The sequence below is a fragment of the Hyaena hyaena genome, unplaced genomic scaffold (genome assembly GCF_003009895.1).
Source record: "Hyaena hyaena isolate Hyena2069 unplaced genomic scaffold, ASM300989v1 scaffold_333, whole genome shotgun sequence".
Taxonomy (NCBI): Eukaryota; Metazoa; Chordata; class Mammalia; order Carnivora; family Hyaenidae; genus Hyaena; species Hyaena hyaena.
Window position 1 is genome coordinate 1,597,282 of NW_024080963.1, and position 9,857 is coordinate 1,607,138.

A 9,857-nucleotide genomic window follows, 5' to 3' on the forward strand; every position below is an offset into this window, starting at 1 on the left:
TACCTCAGAGATACTACACAACGCAGAGTACTAACCACTATACGATCATGGTGCGCCACCGAGGACTGCCCACCTCAGAGATACTACAGGTTTGGCTTCAGACCACTGCAGTAAATTGAGTATTGCAATAAAGCAAGTCAAATGGACTTTTTGGTTTCCCAGTCACATAAAATTTATGTTTATTAAGTCTATTAAGCATACAACAGCATCATGTCTAAAAAAACACCATACATACCTAATATAAAAATATTCTTGGGGGGGCATTGTCTGGCTCAGTTGGTAGAGCACATGACTCTTCATCTCAGGGTTGTGAGTTCCAGCTCCATGTTGGGGCTTAAAAAATATGTCTTGCTTAAAAAATGCTAATCATCACCTGAGCTTTCAGTAAGTAGTAATCACTGATCACAGATCACCATAACAAATATAGTAGTAGTGAAAAAGTGTGCAATATTGTGAGAATTACAAATATGTGATACAGACACACAAAAATGAGCAAATGCTGTTGAAATAAATGGCCACAATAGACTTGCTCCATACAGGGTTGCCACAAGCCTTCAATTTATAAAAAACGCCATATCCATGAAGCATAATAAAATGAGGTATGCCTTTAGGTGGAAGGTGACACACTGCTGGCTTAATGCCTCTGGAATTTGAGAAGTACAAATAAAGTAACTATATAGACTTTGTCGTTGCTGTACAATGTTTAAGTCTCAGATCAGGATGGTACCTTGGGTTTGTTTTGAATTTGTCTCGACATCAACTCTGCTTAGACTCATAAGCCTAAAGCCTACGGCACAATTAAGGGATGCTGTTCTAGTAAACATTTTGTAAGATAAAGCAGAAACTATCCAGTGCCACACTTACAATTTCGACATACACACAAAAATGCATTCTTCTCTGCTGTTTTGCTTAGGATGACCTCTCCTAGAAATAAAAGAAACCAACTCAAAATGGGTTAAACAACAAAGAGAAGATTGTGTGTGCATGCATGTGGCCGAGTGGGTAGATTGTTGTTTAAGTAGGCTTCACATTCAGTGGTGGAGCCCAACACCAGCTTAAACTCATGACGCTGAGATCAAGACCTGAGCTGAGATCAAGAGTCAGATGCTTAACCGGCAAAGCCACCCAGGCGCCCCAAAGATAATTTTTATCTAACTAGATATGCAGAGGTTAAGCTGCTCCAAGGTTGGTTTATTCAATGTCTCAGTCGTCAAGTACCAGGTTGTTTCTATTATTCTGCTCTACTATCAAGAATGTTTTGGCTTTATCATTGGTAGGCTTTCCTCATAATCACAGGATGATTCACCACAATCCTAAGTATCTTATTCAGACACAATAATGTCCACCAGAAGCCATTCAAAAAGAAGAATTTCCTCCTCTTTTAAAAAAACAATTTAAATGTACATATTTTTTATTTTTAACATTTTCTTGTGGAAAGTTGCAAACAGAATAGTGAGAACGGTATAAGGGAATCTTCATGTGCCGCACATCCCTATTCCCTGTTATCTACTCTCTGCAAGTCCTGTACTTATAGTCCTACTCACTTATCTTCCTCCACCGCCACTGCCTCCATGTAAAATAATAATGATAATAACAGTAACAATTCTTTAGTATTACTAATTATCTTAGTCAGTGACCAAATTCCTTCAACTGCCTCTGAAGGGTTTTCCCCCATTCGGTTTGTTCTTTGAATTAGAATCCAATGAAAGTCCACAAATTGTGGTTGGTCAATATAGTCTTAAGTTCCTTCTACTCTAGGTTCCTCCTCCATCTATCTTTTGTTTTTCTTTGCTTTTATTTGAAAAATTTTTTAAGTTTATTTTTATTTTTTTTAGTAATCTCTACACCCATCATGGGGCTCGAACTCACCACCCCAAGATCAAGAGTCTCACACTTTTGACTGAGCCAGCCAGATGTCCCATGACTGTTTTTGTGATGTTAGAAGTCACTGATTCATTATTTCATTAGGAGTTGTAAAATAGGGATATAATTTTATCATTGTTTATTAGTGGGATTGCTTTTATAAAGGGGAACTTCTTTCACCCACTGTTTGGTTACACTGAGATATAGTTCATATAGGAAAGATAGAATAAATAATTGGATCTTTCTTTTTATTTCTATCTTTCAAAACAATTATATGGCTTGCTAGCATCCTCCATAAGGGACTAATAAAAAATTTTAGTATCATTATGAACTCAGCAATTTAAACATAATTTCTGTGCTTTAATCAATTGCAGTCATCATTCTTATTAATGTTCAAATTTCCAATCATTGACATATGGGAGATTCTTCAAGTGGGCTTCTGAGTCTTTCTGAGTCAACCCTAATACTTTCGGAAAGCTTCCTTGCTTTCTGGTATTATACGAGGTAAATATCCTACCACAGTTATTTCTTTAAGGAGCCCTGCTTCTTTTTAATGTGATTGTCTATTTAAGGATTTAAGTAGTCAGCTACAACCTGGTCCATTGCCATGGGGTTGGTCATTGTATCTAGGCCTTTAATACAGAGCTAAGAAGTACTTTTTTTTTTTTTTAAAGAAAATACATCATGAATTCCTACTGATACTTCCAGTTCAAAGTTACGATCACAGGATTTTTATTTAATCTGATTGATCTTCTATTCCACTCTAAAAATTTGCATATCAAAACACCAATATAGTTACTCCAGTGATTTAGCCCACAACACACAAACTGCAGTCTCAAAACGATAAATACTGTCATTAATAATGTAATTAATAAAAACACTTCAGGATTAATTTTTGGATTACTTCTTATCATATATATGTATATATATATATACACATATATTCACACAGTTGAATTACTGTAATTTAAAGTCACTTGGAATTGTTCTTCTCTGTGCAGTTATACCACAACTCAAATCAGTTTCCTATTATTTTTGTTTTTTTATTTTTTATTTTTTTAATGTTTTTTAAAAATTTATTTCTAGGAGAGAGAGAGCGATAGCGTGAGCAGGGCAGGGTCAGAGAGAGAGGGAGTCACAGACTCTGAAACAGGCTCCAGGCTCTGAGCTGGCAGTCAGCACAGAGCCCGACGCGGGGCTCGAACCCACGAACCGCAAGATCATGACCTAAGCGAAAGTCAGAAGTTTAACCGACTAAACCACCCAGGCGCCCTAGTTTCCTATTATTTTTGAAGGATTGCCTTTTTAAAACTATTTAAAATTTCTTAAAAAATTTTTTTTAAACATTTACTTAGTTTTTGAGAGAGAGAGTGAGCACAAATAGGGGAGGGGCAGAGAGAGGGAGAGGGGTAGAGAGAGGGAGAGGCAGGCTCCGTGCTGTGAGCTCAGAGCCCAAGGCCAGGCTGGAACTCATAACCTGTGAGATCATGACCTGAGCCAAAAACAAGAGTCAACCACTTAACCAACTGAGCACCCAGGCACCCCTAAAACTTAGTATTTATTTAAATCAATCTTTTCAAGTAGCAACTATCCAGTCTAAAAGCAACTTGTATTTTATTAACATTTTTTAGACTTTAACAACCACTGTAATGAAAGTTTAATAACTGTTTCATAAACGGTTTTTATTATTAGACCATTGGCTGATTTTAATAACATTAAAAATATGCCTTAAAAAAGTCAAAGTGGGGGGCGCCTGGGTGGCTTAGTCGGTTAAGCGTCCGACTCTCGCTTAGGTCATGATCTCGCGGTTCGTGGATTCGAGCCCCGCGTCGGGCTCTGTGCTGACTGCCAGCTCGGAGCCTGGAGCCTGTTTCAGAGTCTGTGACTCCCTCTCTCTCTGACCCTCCCCTGCTCACGCTGTCTCTCTCTCTCTCTCCTAGAAATAAATAAAACATTAAAAAAAAAAAAAAGTCAAAGTGGGATAGAGTGTGGGGCTTAGAATGTGAAACCAATTGCAAAAGATAAAAAATGGCAGCATAATTAGATAACCAAATTCTCTGATGAAGACAGGGATATAAATGGGAACTAAGGGGCTCTTGGGTGGCTCAGTTGGTTAAGTGTCTGACTCTTGATTTTGGCTCAGGTCTTAACCTCATGGTTAGTGAGTTTGAGCCCCACATTAGGCTCTATGCTGATAGTGTGGAGCATGGGTGGAATTCTTTCTCTCTCTGCCCCTCCCCTGCTTTTGCTTTCTCTGTCTCTCTCTTTCTTAAAATAAATAAACTTAAAAAAAAAAAAGATGAGCACTAAATTTAGAAAAACACAACACATGTTTTAATCAATGACAGGCCCCTGAAATGTAAACATTACTTTCACTTTTGAATGTATGGAGCCGTCTTGAACAATGATGGGTCTAAGATAACTATTCTGTTCATTTTTTTTCTTTTGAAATGTGAGTTTTCTAATACAGTGTATTCCACAGCCAGCTTTTGAGTCGAAGCTGGATTCAGGGAAGATTAGTTTCTGAATGTGTTAGTAATTTCTGTGCCAAGTATTTGTCCTGTCAGATAACATCTGTTGACTAGAGCAACACTGTCCATTATAATAAAGCATATTATATAACGTTTTTCCTCAGTTAAAAATCTCTCTAAAGAAATTTCTAGAAAAAATTATTTTACTTAATTTTTGGGTAAGTTTTTAGTGAGTAAATGGGAGGAATTTGACCATAAATATTATTATTTGAATTTTTTGCATAGATATTTAATTTTAAATAACCATTGCCCAAATTAATGATTAAACTAATATAAAAACTTACCTTTTATTTTCTGAGATTATTTCTTATGAGTAGTGATTTCTGGAGTAGGGGAAGAGAATGAAGAGAAAATTAGATTTTCCCTTTATCAAGTAATGTGAAACATTTGGGCATTATTACTCCCCTTTAAGAATGAGAATTCCCTCTTACATATCAGAAATGCTTTCCTTCAGAACTAGGAAAAGAATCTTCCTTTCAAGTGAAAGATCTGTAGACTGTGGTTATATCAATTATGTCTCAAGAAGAAACCAAATAGAATGACCAACTATTTTTTTTTAATGTTTTATTTATTTCTAGGAGAGAGAGAGACAGCGTGAGCAGAGGAGGGTCAGAGAGAGAGGGAGTCACAGACTCTGAAACAGGCTCCAGGCTCTGAGCTGGCAGTCAGCACAGAGCCCGATGCGGGGCTCGAACCCACGAACTGCGAGATCATGACCTAAGCGAAAGTCAGACGCTTAACCGACTAAGCCACCCAGGCGCCCCTAGAATGACCAATTAAACTGATTTTTGAAATTCAGTTTTAGATTAGATGATGATTCAATTAATCATGTAGTGATTTTATTCTGTTATTAAGATATTTAGGGGTCACCTGGGTGGCTCAGTCAGCTACGTGTTCGACTCCTGATTTCAACCCAGGTGATCTCACCATAATGAGTTTGAGTCCTGCGTTGGGTTCCATGCTGATAGCACAGAGCCTGCTTGAGATTCTCTCTCTCTCTCTCTCTGTCTGTCTCTCTCTGCCCCTTCCTTGCTCATGCACACTCTGGCACACTCTCCCTCTCTTTCTCTCTCTCTCTCAAAATAAATAAATCAACTTAAAATAAAGATATTTAGGGGCACCTTGGTGGCTCAATTGGTTAAGCATCCAACTTCTGCTCAGGTCATGATCTCAAGGTCCATGAGCTCTAGTCCCGCACTGGGCTTTGTGCTGACAGCTCAGAGCCTAGAGCCTGCTTCAGAATCTGTGATTCCCTCTCTCTCTGCCCCTCCCCTGCTTATGCTCTGTCTCTGTCTCTCAAAAAATAAAAAAACATTAAAGAAACTAAAGATACTTAGAATTGCAGATTTTACAAACACATCAACCAATTATCTTACTCATATAAAACTTTCAATAAGGAAAATGTAAGATTTTTTTAAAAGAATGCAAATAGTAGAAAATATTCTGGAACTAGGCTCTTTTGAATTTACCACCATCACACCTCTCACTTCTCTCCATCCCCAGACTGTCTCCAAACTGTTACCTTAGCTCAGTTCCTCACACCTGTGGTCTCTCAGGGAGTCTCCCTACCTTTCAATTTACAGAGTTATTCTTCTAAAATGGTAAGCTGAGCCTGTTACCTCTCAGTTTGAAATTTCACTAGTCCACCAATATCCAACTGACATTTAAAATTGTTATTACTTCACTGTCAAAATTCTTATTCTATAACATCCAAGGCTCTCCACAAACCACACCTGTTCCATCTCTGTCCATTTTTATTTTCTGTCCTTACTCCTATTTTCCTGCAGCCTCCAGCCACTTTCCCTCACCCTAATCCAAACAGCCTACATGATTTAACAGCATCGTTACTTGAACTTGCCATCCAGTTTATGCCTCACAGATTTGTACATGTAGTTCACCCCACCTGGAAGGCCACTCCCAATCCCTCAACTGGCTCACCTGCTTTCTAATGACTCAGTTCCAACTTCATCTCCTGTGCAATGCCTTTCCTCACTGGACTGAGCTGAATCTTTCACACTGTCCTTTGTGTCATTCTGTATCTTCTCTATTATTGCATTTATTCTGTTTTTCAATCATTTATTTACATTTTAGAATCTCCAAGCAAAATGGGAGTTGCCTGAGAAGAAACACCATATTAGAGCCCTCAATAAATATTTGTTGAATGAAATAATGAGGTTCAGAGAGTTATGGCCCTGTATATAGTATTGACCTCTATGAACTGCTGATAATTGGCCATTTTGACCTACAATAACCGTGACTTCATAAATATATTCCAAGAGGTAAACCTTGAGAAAAGTTCAGATTGTTAATTTCACTAAAATAATTATAGCTTCTAATGTTAAGTACAGAATTTTCTCAGGTTGTATATGGAAACCAAGTGAAGATATTCCCACATAAAGATATCAGCCCATATATTTCTTCTCATAGTACAGAGCCTACTTGTTATTCTGAAGGGAATTTTCATTCCATTTGTATTTTTCCCCCAAAGAATGACATATGTACATATCTTACTCAGGTCTCTATGTAGACCTTTCCCATCATACCTTTGTTAATAGTTTAGAGAGAACGAGCATAGAGTTTTGTTTCAACAGTGCTCTGGGAAGCCTTTTCAGCTTCAGAAACAAGCATCACCACATTAATCAATTTACATGAGAACTGTAGCTGCAGGCAGATTCCAGTGCAATTACATGTGCCACCTCACATTATTTTAGCTTCACTGTTCCTGAAGAGATTGCTTCCCAAGTATTTAAACATGACTCTTCATGACAGTGACTGGCTTCCTCCTAGGCTGAAAGTTGAACAGAAATATCCAATATCTTCCTTAAAACATAGCATTCCTTAAAAATCATTCAAAAATCAAGCTAACATAATGAAACTGACATGAGATCTTATATAAGCTCTTGCAAAGACATTTCTTGTCCAATGATAACTCACTTCAAAAGATTTATCCATGAATACATCAGTAAGGAAGCTGGGTTCCTGGCACCACCTTAACTCTTTTTTACCTATTGGCTATTTTGGTTACAGTAATATTCTCTGCTTTGCCCTAAAAGTCAATTTCCTGTTTCCTCATGCCTCAATATTGAAATTGGAAGCAGAATTTCTCATATTCCTGTCTGCGTACACAGTTGGCCCATCATCTGGACTGTGTGGAATATCTTGTGTGGATGAGTCAAATCCCCATTGTTTGCAGTCTAATATTTTAAAAAATGGCTAAAAATATATGGTTAAAACATGAAGAAAGTTGTGAGGGGAGGAAGCTACTCTACTAGATAAAAAGACCTATAAATCTGTAGCAAGTAAGATGGTTAGGTGAATGTATAAACAATTAGCTAATCGAAAAGAATAGGGAGCTGAGAAACAAGTCTACATACATGTGGAAAGAAAAATCACAACTGATTAGAAATCATTGAGGAAATGATGACTTCATTAGTAAGTGGTGCAGGGATTTTTGGGTATCCAGATGGAAAAATAAAATCAGCCCATTACCTCACAATATACTACCAAAGATTTCTAAATGGATTAACAATTTTAAAGTGAGAAGAAAATATTTAAAATTTGTGGAAGAAAGTATTTCTTTGACTTTAGAATAGGCAAGGATTGGGATGCCTGGGTGGCTCAGACAGTTAAACCTCTGACTTCAGCTCAGGTCATGATCTCATGGCTCATGAGTTTGAGTCCCGCATTAGGCTCTGTGCTAACAGCTCAGGGTCTGTAGCCTGCTTCAGATTCTGTGTCTCCCTCTCTCTCTACCCCTCCCATGCTCATGCTCTGTCTCTCTCTTTCTCAAAAATAAATAAACATTAAAAGAAAATTTTTAGAATAGGGAAGGATACCTCAGACACAAAATTACAAAACAATAAAAATTGGTTGTTTAATGTGATTACATTAATGTGAAAAATTCTATACAACAAAAATAACCATGATGAGAATGAAAAAATAAACCATAAAATATAAAGCCAACAAAGTATAAGAATCCAGAATATTTGAAGAATTTCTACCTATAAGTAAAAGACAGAGAAACATCCTAAGCAGAAATTCACAAAGGACAAGAAGTCATAGAAGAGGGGTGCCTGCCTGGCTCATTTGGTAGAGCATGAGACTCTTGATCTGAGTTCAAGTCCCACGTGGGGTTTAGAGCTTGCTTTAAAAAATAAAAAGTGCCTTCATTTAAGAAAAAGAATTCATAGATGAAAGATGAATAGCTAATAAATATGTGAAAAGATCTCAACTTCACTGGTAACCAATGAAATGCAAACAAAAACAACAATATGCAAAACGTTTATATATCAGATTTGAAAAAAAGTCAAAAATATAATACCAAGCCATGTGTTTGTGTATATTCAAAGCTTATTGGTAGATCTAGTTTGGAAAGGAATTTGACAGTATTTAGCAAAGGTAAAGATCTTCATCCTCTATGAGCCAATAATCCCATTTCTAAGTGTATATCCTATGAAAACTCTCATATGTGCTCAAGATAATATGTGCCAGAATGATTGTGGAAACACTGTAATAGCGAAAAAATTGGAAATAACCTAAATGAATATCATTAAAAAATGAAAAAAAAGTGGTGCCTGGCTGGCTCAGTCAGTGGAGCATGCGATTCTTGAATTCAGGGTTGTGAGTTCAGGCACATGCTGCGCCTACAGCTAACTTTAGAAAGTAAAGCATAGAAGGGCACCTGGGTGGCTCAGTTGGTTAAGCAGATGACTTTGGCTTAGGTCATGATCTCATGGTTCGTGAGTTTGAGCACTCGGTCAGACTCTGTGCTGACAGCTCAAACCCTGGAGCCTGCTTCAGATTCTGTGTCTACCTCTCTCTCTGTCCCTCCCCCACTCACTCTCTGTCTCTCTCAAAAATAAATAAATGTTAAAAGAAAATTTTTTTAAAATTATTTTTTTTAATTTTTTAAAAATATTTTATTTATTTCTTGGAGAGAGAGAGAGACAGCATGAGCAGGGGAGGGTCAGAGAGAGAGGGAGTCACAGACTCTGAAACAGGCTCCAGGCTCTGAGCTGGCAGTCAGCACAGGCCCGACACGGGGCTCGAACCCACGAACCGCGAGACCATGACCTAAGCGAAAGTCGGACGCTTAACCGACTAAGCCACCCAGGCGCCCCTAAAAGAAATTTTTAAAAAAGTAAAACATAAAAAATAAAAATACATTGAGATTCTGTGAGGATATTAAAATTTATCTGAGTCCCTTATTTATTTTTCTAAGAAAACAACTTGTTTATAAAGAGGAATATCCCTACATATTATATATACATCACATATCAATTGTATGTTTAGTTTAACAAGAAAAAGTTTTACATTATCAGTCAGGTGATAGTTCATTAAACATAAAGCTACTGAGCAAAATCAACCTCCTATGCAAATATAATTTATAATTTAAAGTGAGCAAACATAGTTTTCTACAATACACATTCTAGCCAAAATAATTACCTATTAAAATAAAACTTT